At 44.2% G+C, this 13,863-nt stretch overlaps 1 protein-coding gene across 6 annotated transcripts in view; it reads right to left on the reverse strand.

Moving 5' to 3' along the window:
- The window catches only part of ACVR1 (activin A receptor type 1), a 128,965-nt gene that overhangs the window by 92,288 nt on the left and 22,814 nt on the right, over positions 1 to 13,863 (reverse strand). For 4 of the 6 annotated variants that reach the window (XM_087860890.1, XM_087860901.1, XM_045781550.2 and 1 more), the window contains exon 2: positions 7,975 to 8,094. The exons of the other annotated variants lie outside the window; for them this stretch is intronic. The gene's annotated coding sequence lies outside the window, so the exon portion shown is untranslated. The remainder of the gene's footprint in view (positions 1 to 7,974; positions 8,095 to 13,863) is intronic. 6 annotated transcript variants of the gene reach the window in all.

The raw sequence follows: 13,863 nt of genomic DNA on the forward strand, positions 1-13,863 counted from the left end.
GTCCAGCCGGCCTAGTTAGAATCCAGGCCCTGCAATCTGCTGTCTTTACAGCCTTGGGGGCATCACTTAATGGGCCTCATTTCCTTGAGCTGCAGAATTAAGATTAAAAAAAAAAAAAAAAGTTGTGCGTGCCTCATAGTTATTGTAAGGATTAAAAGAGTGAATATACGTAAAGGACTCAGAACACAACCTGACGTATATGCACCATGAAAACGTAAGCCATTACTGCTGATGCCGTTGTTACCATTACAACCATTATCTGAACTTCTGGGATACTCATTTCCTTCCTTTTCTTAATAGTTCTTGACTTTTAACAACTAAAAACTGTAGTTACTTTGGCTCGTCTTTGAATTCCGTTCTTTTCTCACTCTGGAAGACAAAACAGAAGGCATAGGGGAGTGTGCTGCTGAATCAGCTCTGAAGTCTGTCAAAACTTCTTTACCTCAAGAAGAAATAAGATATGACTTGTGAGACTCACCACAGACTGCCATCTAGCTCTGCCCCACGGCACAACTGAAAACCAACGGTAAAGCAAGGATCCCTTCATCAGTAGGGTTTATTGATAGACTCAAGAGAAAACTTGATACCAACTTGGCAGATTCCATCTTTCAAGGGTTATCTAGGGAGGAGAAAACTGAATGCAAGTCACCACCAACCAACCAGCCAATGACACCTTTAATTTAATATATGGTGATATTCTTTGTCAATACGGATGCATATACGAACAGCTGTCAAAAACACTATGGAGTCATTTATACCATAAACTCTAAAAACAAAAACCAAAGAGTCACATCTGGAACTCACCCAAGTCCTTTAGGATGTAAAATTAACACAGCGCTGGTCTGACATTTAGAAAAAGACAAGGTGCCACAACAGTGTAAACATGCCACATTAAAGGCCATTCAATACCTAATATTAATCACTGAGGAGCCCTATTTCCTCAGAACGGTATCTCTAGTTTGCCATCTAAATAAAAATGATACTAGGAAAGGCCACATACTTTTTTTTTTAAATGCCTATCATAAAAGTTTTATATAAAGGAAATGGTTTGCCCAGAACCTTAGTTTGCCATCTTGAGTCACAAGAGAGAAGAGACCATGTTTGAGACAGCATGGCCACAGGCCCCTTGGTGTGGCCTGGAAGTGGTCTGGGAGCGAGGGGTCTGCAGCCAGGATCCTTGAGACCACTACAATCCACGTGGAGTTTCCGAAAGGGAAACACAGGTTGCACCTAAAATCAGATCTGCGTCTCCTAGCCCTGGCAGAGTCTCTGACACAGGGCTTGCACCCAAGGGACTGTGACTGTCTCTCTTCTGCCACAGAGCCTTCAGGGTGCCACACCCCCCCACCACCACCAGCATTCTGGCTAGTCTAGAGAACTCCCCCCCACTCAAATATCTGTTCCCTCCCTGTCACACACCAGAAATCAAAAAGTCAAAGTAACTTAGATTGTAAACTCACAGGAAACAGAAACCATACAAGGTCGTTGGATCACCTCTCTTTTGAATTTCCAGAACTGTTCTTCTACACCACTCAAATAGCATTTCTTTCTTTCCCTTCTCTGGTGACAGTCAGGGCTTACCTGGCCTCAAGCCTTGAGACAGCAAGTTCCTAAAGTGAGGTCTCCTGCATGCGGCCTTGCCTGCCTGGCCCAGGGTCTCTCTTTATCAGAGAATGGGCTCAGCACACAGAGAATGAATGTGACTAAACCAAGCCTTTGCCACTCACCAAAATGAGATACATTGGGGGGAAGAATTTTTTTTTGCTACTAATTTTGAGGATGGAAATTCAAAGCTGTCTGGGAGGAAACTACAGCATTACCTCAGTGACAAGTGACGATTCTCTTGGTTCTTCAGCAGAACTATCCAACTTTAAGGCTCGTAACCCTTGGATACACTTTATATAAATTAACAAATTCTATTATCGAAAACTCAAACTAACCCAGACAAATTGGCTTAGAAACTACCAGCCAACTTCTTTCTGTGAGTAACCATTAAGTTTTAATCAGATGTGGTTCAATTTCTGGAACAGCGAGCATTAAGAAGGGCTCATCAAGGAAAATGGGCAAAAGTGGGGGCAGCAGGAGGAGGAGGAGGAGGAGAAGGAGGAGGGAGAGAACAAAAGAACCGCCCCCGAAGCCAGTCATGTAACACAGACTCTTGACTGAATACTTCTGCCCCTCTTTGCAGCTGTTGTCTCCTGCAGTTGGCACAAAGCGCTGCCAGTCTGGGACCGGCTTCCAGTGAGGACAGCATTGTTTTATTGGCTACTTAGGCAGTGCACACACCATTAATGGAGTTTTTATCTCTCCATTTTCCTGTCAGTACAGAACCAGCCAGTCTGACTCTGTTATTATCATTAAGAAAGCTTTTTTTCTCCCCCCCTCCCCACACACATCTTTAATCCAAACAACATCTGGGAACTTCAGCCTCTATCATATAAAAGGGAAACAGATTTAGAGGTGGGGGGGGAGACAGTTCCATCCACACTGAACGACAACCAAATTCCAACAGCCAAACTTATCTAGAGCCACTCAATATCTCTAAAATGCTGTTCACTTCAAAAAGGCAAGGTATTTCCCACCGCATGGCTTTAAACCTTCTCTGGACCTTTGCTACATGAAAATCATGCCTTTTTGCCACGTAGCTGAAAAGAAAAGAAAAGAAAAGAAAAGAAAAGAAAAGAAAAGAAAAGAAAAGAAAAGAAAAGAAAAGAAAAGAAAAGAAAAGAAAAGAAAAGAAAAGAAAAGAAAAGAAAAGAAAAGAAAAGAAAAGAAAAGAAAAGAAAGAAAAGGAAAGAAAAGAAAAGAAAAGAAAAGAAAAGAAAAGTAAAAAGGAAAGGAAAGGAAAGGAAAGGAAGGAAAGAAAGAAAGAAAGAAAGAAAGGAAGAAAGAAAGAAAGAAAGAAAGAGAAAGAAAGGAAGAAAGAAAGAAAATTTACTACTGCTTTCTTGGGTGGCAAGTTCTGTTGTGAAATCAAAGTCAGGAATAATATTTAAAAGACGATTTTTAGAAGACTGTATTTTTTTTCAAAAAGGAAAAAATAAAGACCCTTTATGACACATAACAAGCAAGTACATCTCCAGTGTACAAACTAATAGGAAAAAACCTGGCGCCATTAAACCCAGAAAATATGGCCTCCTGTAACAGACAGCTGTCTCCTCTGTAGTTTAAGTGTGCTTTTTGCTTAGATCACTCCGTGAGTCATGGAATCAATACAGGAAAATGCACACAGCCAGCCTCATGGCTGATTCCCACAGCAGAGCAGGTTCGAGCCACACAGCTCCCCTGTCCCAGTCCTGTCTCCAGCACATGCACTGGGGGGGGAATGTACACCCGCTTTCTACTTGACGCTGGAACATTCCTCACGGGGTCCTCAGTGCTGGTCTTTTCATCGAATTCCTTCTATATAAGTAGAAACTAAAAGTTACAGACCTCAAATATGCAGTTGTCAAGCAATCCCTCGTGCTCTGCACCCCAGTCCTTCCCGAGTTTTCTACAATGCACCAACAGCAATCTATACTTAGGTACTTAGGTTAAAAGGGATTTACTTCCACAGAAATGTTCATCACCCGACAGAAGACACAAGCAGAACGGAACATTTAGGAAAAGCCAAAATTTGAGAGTCAGCAACGGTTAATAGTTTATTTTTAATTTATCTTTTTGTTCCATTCAGCAAAAACGGGGGGAAATCACTAACTGTCTGTGCCATGGGCTGTTGCTCACTGGAAGCTTTGCCTTAGAGCCCCTCGCAGTCTGCTGTTAATGATGGTCTCCGTAACCTGAGCCTCCCACAGTGGGAGACTTGAGTAAGCACTGGCCTCTCTCTGCTCTCGCCTTTCCATTGTCCCACCCCGCAGGGCCAGCTGTTTCTGACAGCCAAATTGCTGCGTGCTAAGCAATGAATGCTGTCAGAGAAGGAATTTTCATTTCTATAATGCATAGGCCTCCGTGGACAAATTATACAGCTTATGGTGCTGGCTGCAGGATGCTGCTCCAGGCTTGAAGTGCTGCCAAAATGCAGCCTTTCCTCCCCTCTCCCCAGCCCCTAGCTGACGAGACAGTCACTCAAAATGCATCTGAACGGCCGGCCAGAGAGAAACAGAACACGTGCTTTCAGGGACAAACAAAACATATGTCAAGAATAGCTGTCCAGCTACAATCTTTGATGTAACGGCATACGGTGCAAGCTAACCGAGCTAATGTCACACCATAGAGCCACCTAGCATGGCATCCATTAAGACCTACAGTAATTTGATCCCCTGCAGTGAGCATCCCTGGGGCATCAGCAGAATCACCGGCCCTCCGCTTCTAAGGGAGGCCAGACTTACCTAGAAAACACACCAAGGACTTACCGCTTCCTGAAAACCAAGGGGGTAACCATCAAGCAACCATCCAGGAGGTCCCAAAACAATACTCCTTCCTGGTAACAAAGGTTCCTGATACGTGATTTATAGAATTATTTTGTAGGAACTGTGTGCCTCCCCAACACCACCCCCACTTCCAACAACAACCCCTGACTTGGGTTGGGGCTAGGCCCCTTCCTTTTCGTATTGAATGTTACCAATCAACACACAGCATTCCATTGTGGGGTGGGATGTGACCTAGGCTGGTCCAATCAGAGTGAATCTTGGGATTTTGCCAGAACTGCTAGAAAAAAGTTTGCTTTTCTCATTTTACTCGAACCTGGGAGAATATGCCATAGCCATTTGACCACCACGAAGGGAAAACCTGACTGAGATTGGAGCCGGCAAAGAAAGAAGAATTAGGAAGAAAACAACAGGGTCCCAGGGACACCTGCTTGAGTCCTGGGTCACCCTGGATCTAAAACCTGCCCTCCTCTAGACTCCCCAGTACAGCAACCATCAGATTCTCATCTTACTGAGGCTAGTCTGGGTTTTGTCACTTTGCAAATGCAAATTAACAGATGAACCATCATTCCATCCTAAGAACACCCACCGGTTAACACAAACACATATGTTATACCTTACCATGTAAGCAAGAAAAAGTTTTTGTATTTTTGGTTGTTTCCTGTGAGAACTTACTCTTTCACTTTCCCCTTCTAGTTCTTATACCTTAACGGGAGCTAAAATCTGCAAAGCATCACCTGATTTTGCCCCTTCTGCAGGGTGAGCCTAAATCTCCAACGTGAATTCAAAGAGAGATGAGAAAGTTGAATTCATGACCTGCATTTTCTTTTGGGGTCACAGATCTTAACATGACCCGGCCTGTGTGGCCCAGAGAAAGTGGACTCTGGTTAGCAAGTGTTCAATGAAGCCAACTCTGAGAAACGCCAGGAAATCATCATAACCCTGACCAGGGGAGGGAGGGGGACACCTGCTCTTCTGTTAGGGGTTCAGGTCAGCCAAAGCACCTGCAGGCTGCAAGCCGCCAAGGCCATCACGCGCACCACATCCTGCAGCCGCCTGCTTTATCATTAACTACTGTCTGGCCAACAAGGGCAGGGTTCGGTTCAAGAACACCGGGAACTTTAAGGCAGGAGGCATATCCAGAACCACGGTGGGCTCACAGCCACTCACTACAACTATAAATATCCTCCTGGCTGCCGGCCCGACAGCAACCACAATTCCTGCTCCCTTGTTGGTAATAGAACTGCAGGCCTCCCCCCGCCCGCCCCAGAAATTCAGCACAACCAGGAATGGCAAAAATTATGAAATGTGCGCATGAGCTTACTCAATCCCCTGGCAAGCCTTGTATCCCCCCCTCCTCTCATCCATACCTGGCTTCTGAGCCCCAAGATCAAAATGAGGAGACTTTAAAGTTGAACTCATATGAATAAGATCTCCGTTTGGTGCTTAGGAAACACTGGAGGACACAGGGTCAACATTTCGAAAGAAAGGAGAGAGGGAGGAAGGGAAAAAGATCAACCCACTCTCAACCCCTCTGCATCATGACGATCATTATTAGGTTTGGATCCCAGACCCTGAGAGTCATTCTTTTATTAGCAGAAATGAAGGAGCAGGGTGCCCTGACTCCTCACCCACAGGGAGCAGAAAGCAGTGCAAGAAGCCCACTAAAACTGCTTAGACAGGGAAATCGTAAATAAATGACGCACTTGTCTAGCTCCTTCTCAAGGACAATTAAAAAAAAAAATCTCAAGATGGACTTAGGCTCAATGGTTGAAGATCCACTCCAAACCTGAATCAGCGTTCTCCCTAGTACTTTAAGAGGGGTCAGTCTAGGGAATTATCTTTTATTACAGACATTGTGGAAACATAGAAACCACAATGATCCAAACATTGAGGAAGATCCTGGATAAGATCTTTTGTACCATTTCATCTCCAGCACCTGGCACACCAGAGAACGGGCATCTCCACATGCCATGCGCCCAGCATGGATGGATCTCTCTTCCAAACAACTTCCTGACCCTTAGGAAAGGCCAGTCCAGGAAAAAACCAGCAGAGAGTACAGACGGTATTTTGAACCCTACCAAGTTCACTGCCTTTCCTGCCCGTGGTCATTCATGCACTGGACCAATCTGTCCTGAGCACCTATAAGGAGCCACACACTGTTTTAAATTCTGGAGGTATACGAGCAAATGTGACCAAGTTTCTACCCTCGTTCAAGTTACATTCAGACAGAAAACGCCACATGGAAGTTCTTTCGTGCATCGAACCTCGTGTCTTCTGCTATACGGACCTAAATCTGAGAGATTCCCTCCATTATAAGAACACATGCCCCTAAATACAAGGAATTCTTCAACTCATGAACCAATTAACTCTGGAAAAAGTCTCCCACATCCAGTCACAAAACCAAAGTCCAGCATCAGATGATGGCCCAATATACTCAAGTTCTACCACTTTGTGCCCCTTCCTTCTTTTTCCCCTGAAATGATCTAATATACAGAGGGGCTAAGGAAAGTCATTTTAATCCAAAATGTTGCCTCTGGGCCAGGGTCTGCTCCGAGGCTCATCTACTATGGTTTCTTTTTTCAACCTGAAAACCAGCGAGGCATGTATGAATCGAAGCTTCCCTAGTACGAAGAACAACGTATTTAACACATCTCTTATATAAGCCAAGTGATACAGAATAAAGCTCTCAGACTTTAACAGTCACAAAATCACTCTTAAAAATATGAATTTAACACTCCTTGAACCATACTCTACAGTCTACCCTCCCATTGATTTTGGAGGCAGAGGCCTTGAACTAATGAGAAGTATAGTTTTGTAAAGCTAGCACGATACATGCCTCCACTGAGTAACAGTAAGTGTATTTTTATTCCTGCCATTTTTCTGTCTTTCTACAAACAAACCAAATAAATAACCATACAGCCAGATTATAAGGACTGACATATTCAACACAGCATTACCCAACACACACTGGTCTGTTTCCTAGATCCTACAAGTTAGGATCTTACCGCGGGTGACTTGAAAATATTCCTTAATAACATGAGAATCCCAGTTCTCCCTGCAAAGTGAATAATAATAGCAGCCACGACTTTGGGGACATTTCTCAGGTACCAGACAGGGCTATGAGATTTGTATGTACATTATCACACCAAGATGGACAACGATGCAATAGGAACTATGATCTCCATTTTACAGATGACAAAACTAAAGCTCGAAGAGGCTAAGTAACTTCCCTAAAGCTGCAAAGTGGCAGAATGAAATTCGAACCCACACTTGCCTGAAACCATCAGCCATTCTTACCCCTTCCATTAAAGTCTCTGCATCATGTAGGTGGGGGGGAGGGGGGCGCCTGGGTGGCTCGGTCTGTTAAGCAACCGACTCCTGACTTCAGCTCAGGTCATGATCTCAGGGTCAGGAGATGGAACCCTGGCCTGGGCTCTGTGCTCAGCATGGAGTCTGCTTGTCCCTCTCCCTCTGTCCCTCTCCCCCGACCCCCAGCCCCGTGCATGGGTACACTCTCTGTCTCTCTCTCTTCCTCACCTAAATAAATAAATAAAATCTTTTTTCAAAAAGAGTCTCTCCATCATGGGAGAGGATTAGCACGTACCTTATGGAGCAACCTTGCCACAGACTGCTGTCACCATAAGCAATGGTTCCATGTCACAGACTCGACCAGTGATATGAGGATTCATGGATCTAATAAAACTCCAGATGAAGATATCATAACCTTGAAAATACCAGAAAGGCTGAAAATCAGTCACCTTCAAATCCTTAGTACAAAAAACACCAGGGTACCACTTAAACTTTAACAGGGCTAGACTGCCAGCATCCATTCAAAGTAAGACTGAGACTGAAGAAAAAAAAGGTATTATCAGATAACCTTGAAATTAAGCCAAACGAAGAAAAGAAAACAGTTGGGAAGGCAGCTGTGCTTACAGGGCAGGCCAAGGAGAATGAGCCCGTAGGGCGGAGGACACTGGGAAGTTGGCTCTGCAGGGAAAGCAGGGCTGGGGGTGGGGGGCTCCACTGTGCTGAGAGAGATCGAGTTTGGGTGCCTACCAGAACTATCTTCTAACTCTGGAGAACCCACTGGAAACAATTCCCGGGAAGCCGAAGACTTCCAAGAGACCAGGTAAGACAAATTCCAGACAGTGACAGATCTGCCGAGCGGCCTCAAAGCTTTACCCGGCAGAGCTCCAAACCCATTGTCCCCGCCAGGCCCACCCTGCCCTGCCCTGCCCTGCCCTGCAGAGGCTTCTCCGCTCTGTTTCAGAGCTGCCCCCTCCCGACCACTCACTTAGGATTTCTGAGAAACAGAAAGCTCCCCCAAAAAAGAATACCAGAAATAAACAAAAAACTTGCACTGAGAAAGATCACTTGTTATATTCCAGAAGAACACCCTGACATTCACCATGCCAGGATTTTCACATGCCACCTTTGGTTTTCTTCAAAACAAAACAAAACAAAATTTTATCATTTGTTAGCTCCCTACCAGGAGCTAAGGGTTGCATAGCAAAAGAAACCTTCTTGCCTTCCAGGGCAGGAAGTATCCCTTAAAGCACAAAATAACAGGACAGAGATGAGGAGTTCCGAGTCTGTAGTTATGCCACTGATGTCAAGAGGTCAAAGAAATAAACCAGGACTGTGAGCTGAGATGTGCAGTGGGTTGAACAGTGGCCCCCCAAAAGATATATCCACATCCTGATTCCTAAAACTTGTGACTGTGACTTTATTTGGAAAAAGGGTCTTTGCAGATATAACTAAATTAAGTATCTTGAGAGGAGACGGTTCTAGATGACTGGGGTGGGTCCTAACTTCAACGACAAGCGTCCTTATAAGAGGCGCAGAGAGTCACGGGGAGAGGAGGAGAAGGCCATGTGCAGATGGAGCAGAGGCTGGAGCTCTGTCGCCACAGACCAAGAAAGGCCTGGCGCGCCCGAAAGCAGAGGCAGGGACGGATCCCCACCCCGGGCCATCAGAGAAGCGCAGCCAGGCCCGACACGCTGATTTCAGACTTCTGGTCTCCACAATCGTGTAGGAATGAGATTCTGGAGCTTTAAGCCACCGAGTTGGTGGCAATCTGTTACGGGTGCCCTGAGAAACTACCAAGAGGGTGAGGAAAACACTGCTCAGGGGGCAGGCCTCGCAGGGATGGTCCGGGCAGCGCAGGCAGGCAGACGAGGCCGTGCAGGCCGAGGGCCAGCGGTGGCGGGCGCACAACGAGGAGACGCACATCGCCGCACTGGAGATCGGAGAGTGAAGCCCGAACGCAGAACGGGCAGCCCACGGCGACTGCAGCGTCGATCTAGGTCAGGTTAATTGTAGTGGTTAACAGGGGCGTCACCAAAGACGTCTGAGCGAGGGAATCAAACGTGCAATGTAGTGTTCAAGGAAAACTAATTTAACGTGAAAAAGGAGCATGAACTAAAAGCAAATAACCAAAAGATCTTCCTGTGGTGAAGAAAGATTCTTTGAAGAACAGAAACCAAGGATCCACATCCTAATCCCCAGAATCTGGGAACGTGACCTCATATGACAAAGGAACTCTGCGGATGGGATTAAACTAAAGATCTTGAGATGGCGAGATTATCCCGGATGATCCGGCTGGCCTTAAATGTCATCACAGGTGTCCCTTTAAGAGGAAGGCAGGGGAAGCTCACCTACAGAGAGAGAACAGTGGGACAATGGAAACAGAATGAAGGGATGGGCTGGGAAGACAGAGGAAGGGAGCCACGAGCCAAAGGAAACAGACTCTCCTCTCAGAGCCTCCAGAACTGCAAGAGGATACATTCGAGCTGTTTCAAGATACTGCCTTTGTCATGATTTGTTACAGTGGCAATAGCAAACCAAGTTTTATGTTTTCTCCTCTGAAATTCAGATAAACCTTTCTTACCCTGAACTCCTCCAGAAATGATTCTTCCTTGCTCTTCCCCTTGGCTCACCTATGCTGGTCCTGTTTCATTCTTCCAAAATTCACAATTAACATCCTCTATTTTAACACGTCCTAACTCAGTTGCTTTAGGCCTTTGTCCACTTCGAAATTCCACATTATTACCTATATATGCCATGTGACTCCAAAGTTGGAGAGGATCTACTAATTTACTCACGCACCCACCTTGTTCCAGAAAAGATTTAAGAATAAACTCTTTCTGGGGCACCTGGGTGGCACAGTCAGTTGGGCTTGCAACTCTTGATTTCGGCTCAGGTCCTGATCTTGGGGTTATGGGATCAAGCCCCACATCGAGCTCCGTGCTCAGCACAGAATCTGCTTGAGATTCTCAACCTCTCCCTCTGCCCCTCCTCGACCCGCATATGTGGGCTTGCTCTCTCTCTCTCTCTCTCTCTCTCTGGAATAAATACATAAATCTTAAAAAAAAAAAAAAAAAAAAAAGCAGCCACTCTTTCCTTCTGGGATGATGAAAATGTTTTATATCTTCATCTGCGTGATGCCTTACATGGATAAAATCAGATGTCAAAATTCACTGAGCTGTTTGCTTAGGATTGGGTATATTTTACTGTATGTGTGCTGTACCTCAATAAAAACATAAAGAGGAAAAAGAATGGCCTGATTTTACCTCTTCTCCTCTTGAAGACAAGAGTAGGCTCAAAGTCCCCAAAAGAGAAGACAGAAAGCAACATGTCACACTGAGACAGTGAGGTTTATTATAAAGAGGCTGGATAAGTGAAGAAAAGATTGAGCATAAAGGATGGTGAATATATGGTCCTCAGAAGAGATAAGCCCTTAGGGAAAAAAATATCGGGGGCATCTGGGTGGCTCAGTAAGTTAAGCGACTCTTGATCTCTGCTCAGGTCCTGATCTCAGGGTCCTGAAAGAGAGCCCGCCTCAGGCTCCGTGCCCAGTGGGGAGTCTGCTTGAGATCCTTTCTCCCTCTGCCCCTCCTCCAGCTTATGCGCTCCTGCATGCCCATGCTCTCTCAAATAAATAAATCTTGTTTAAAAAAGATGATTAAAAAATATCAAAAGCAATAAACTTAAAAAAGGAAGGAAGGAAAGAAGGGAGGGTGGGATGGAGAGGGAGGGAGGGAAGAAGGAAGGGAGGGAAGGAAACTAGAATACCAAGAGTTTAGAAGGCAATTGAATAGGAGATTGTCCTTCAAGGTTTTTGACCCCCAACAAGTAATAAAAAATATCTTACATTTCAACTCATTACATATATACATATGTAAAACTGAAACAAAAATTTCATGAGGCAATTCTTCCTCTTGCAATGCATGAATTTTTATTCAAACTTTTATTTCCTTTTATTTCTAATGCCGGGTGTGACTCACTAAATTGATCCAGTAGTAGATCCCAACCCACAGTTTGCAAAAACAGTAAGGCATGCCTAGCAGGGACTGAACTGGACAGGAAGAAGATACTATCAAAAAGCTACTCTCGGGGCGCCTGGGTGGCTCAGTCGTTAAGCGTCTGCCTTCAGCTCAGGGCGTGATCCCGGAGTTCTGGGATTGAGCCCCACATCGGGCTCCTCTGCTGGTAGCCTGCGTCTTCCTCTCCCACTCCCCCTGCTTGTGTTCCCTCTCTCGCTGGCTGTCTCTCTCTCTGTCAAATAAATAATAAAATCTTTAAAAAAAAAAAAAAAAAGCTACTCTCTTCTAATGTTATGCTTAGGGGAGAAAAGTTCAGAAGTTTTACTTTTCAACAGAAAGCCAGTAAAAAAAAAAAAAAAAATCTTTGAAACAATGTGTATTAAAAGGAAACAATCTGTATCAAAAGCAAAGTTTTTAATTTTCTCATTAAAATTTTCAACTTAACCACCGCCAAATCCCAGCCCATCTGGGTCCCAAATCTGAGACTCAGTTTGATACTGAATGTTCAATTCAAGGAACGTATCTGCTAGAAGATATGCAAAGGTAAACAAGATATGGTCCTTACCTTCAAAGAGTTTATAATCTACCAATTAAGAAAAAATAATAATAAAGCACTAAGGGACAGAGAAACTGATTTTAGCCAGAGAATGGGATATGGCAAAGGCTGCATGGTAAAAGAAATGGCATTTGAACTGGGGAGGGAAGAGAGAGTGGAGGCGGGAGGAAGGGATGGGGGGAGAGGAGCTGACAGAATTACACACAGTACAGAGGAAGCTGGCTAAAAGTAGGCTGCTGTTGATTTAAAACGTGGCCCTAAAATTCATTGGCTCTCTTCCCATCAAGGTGTAGGATCTATATCCCCTCCCCTTGAATCTGGGTTACGTGACAGTTTGACCAATAGAATATGATAGAAGTGACACTGTAACAGTTTCCAGGAACAAGCCTCAAGAAACTAGAGGCTTCCATTTCCTGTTTCCTTGTGACAACTGCCCTTGGAACTCAGCCGCCATGCTCTGAGGAAGCTTAGAGAGACCACATGTAGGTGTTTTGGCTGACAGACAGCATCACCTACCAGACATGTGAGTGAATGAGACTTGAGGTGATTACAGCCCCCAACCTTCAAATATTCTCAACTAAGGCCCCGGACACCGTAAAACAGAGGCAAGCTGTCTTTGCTGTGCGCTTTCCCAATCCTGATTCACTATGATCATAAAAGAATGGTTGTAATTTTATGCCACTACTCTTGGGATGGTTTATTGTGCAGCAATAGACAGACTGGAATAGTACAGCCAAGAGTATAAGAGGACACAGTAGAAGATAACCATGGGAAAGAGTCTGAAGGAAGATGCCACAGACCTTAAAAGTCAACCTAAGCAGCTTAAAATGTCTTCTATATGAAATGGTAAGTAGTTGACCAGTTAAAGATCAAGGAAATTATATGAAGCTATAATTAGAAAGATTACCTTAGCCGCTGCATATAGAAGGGATTTCCAGCAAGCTCAGAGAAACACTTGAGGTAGTTAGAACAATCCTGAGTGTAGATCTCATAAGTGTCCCCATTTTACAAAGGAAGTACTTGAGGGAAAGATAATCTAAAATACTCTGATATCTAATCCAGTAGCAAATCCCATTGGCTCTATCTTCAAAGCATATCCTGATTCCAATCAACCTCTTCTCTTACTTCCAAGCCTGGTCCAAGCAAGCCATCACTCTCTCTCATTTAGACCAGTGCCGATCCTACTGAATTTACCATCAGGAATGGATCAATACTGATATAAAACATCCTGTGCAATGAGTTGGGTCCACTGATCACATGTCAGTCATGGCAACATCAAATTGCTTTAATAGTTTCTAAACACTTAATCATACTTTCTGAACCTAACACAGTACAGAACAGGAACAGGTAGTTTTGGGAACAAGAACTATGGATTATTGAGTCCAAATTCCCTAACAGACATCAACCTTTGGGATCTGAGAACAAGAAACTGAGATTCCTCAGAATTCTTGAAATCACAAATTATTTTTAAAACATTTCCAACATTCTTCACTCTTTACTATTATGAATATCTTTTAAAAATTGTTTAATAAATAATGTTAAGTTTAGGAGTATTTACTAAAACTGAAGCATATAAGAACACTCAAACACTGGGAAATGACAACAAATACAT

The sequence above is a fragment of the Ursus americanus genome, chromosome 1, assembly GCF_024610735.1.
Source record: "Ursus americanus isolate L20-20 chromosome 1, mUrsAme1.1.p, whole genome shotgun sequence".
Lineage (NCBI taxonomy): Eukaryota > Metazoa > Chordata > Mammalia > Carnivora > Ursidae > Ursus > Ursus americanus.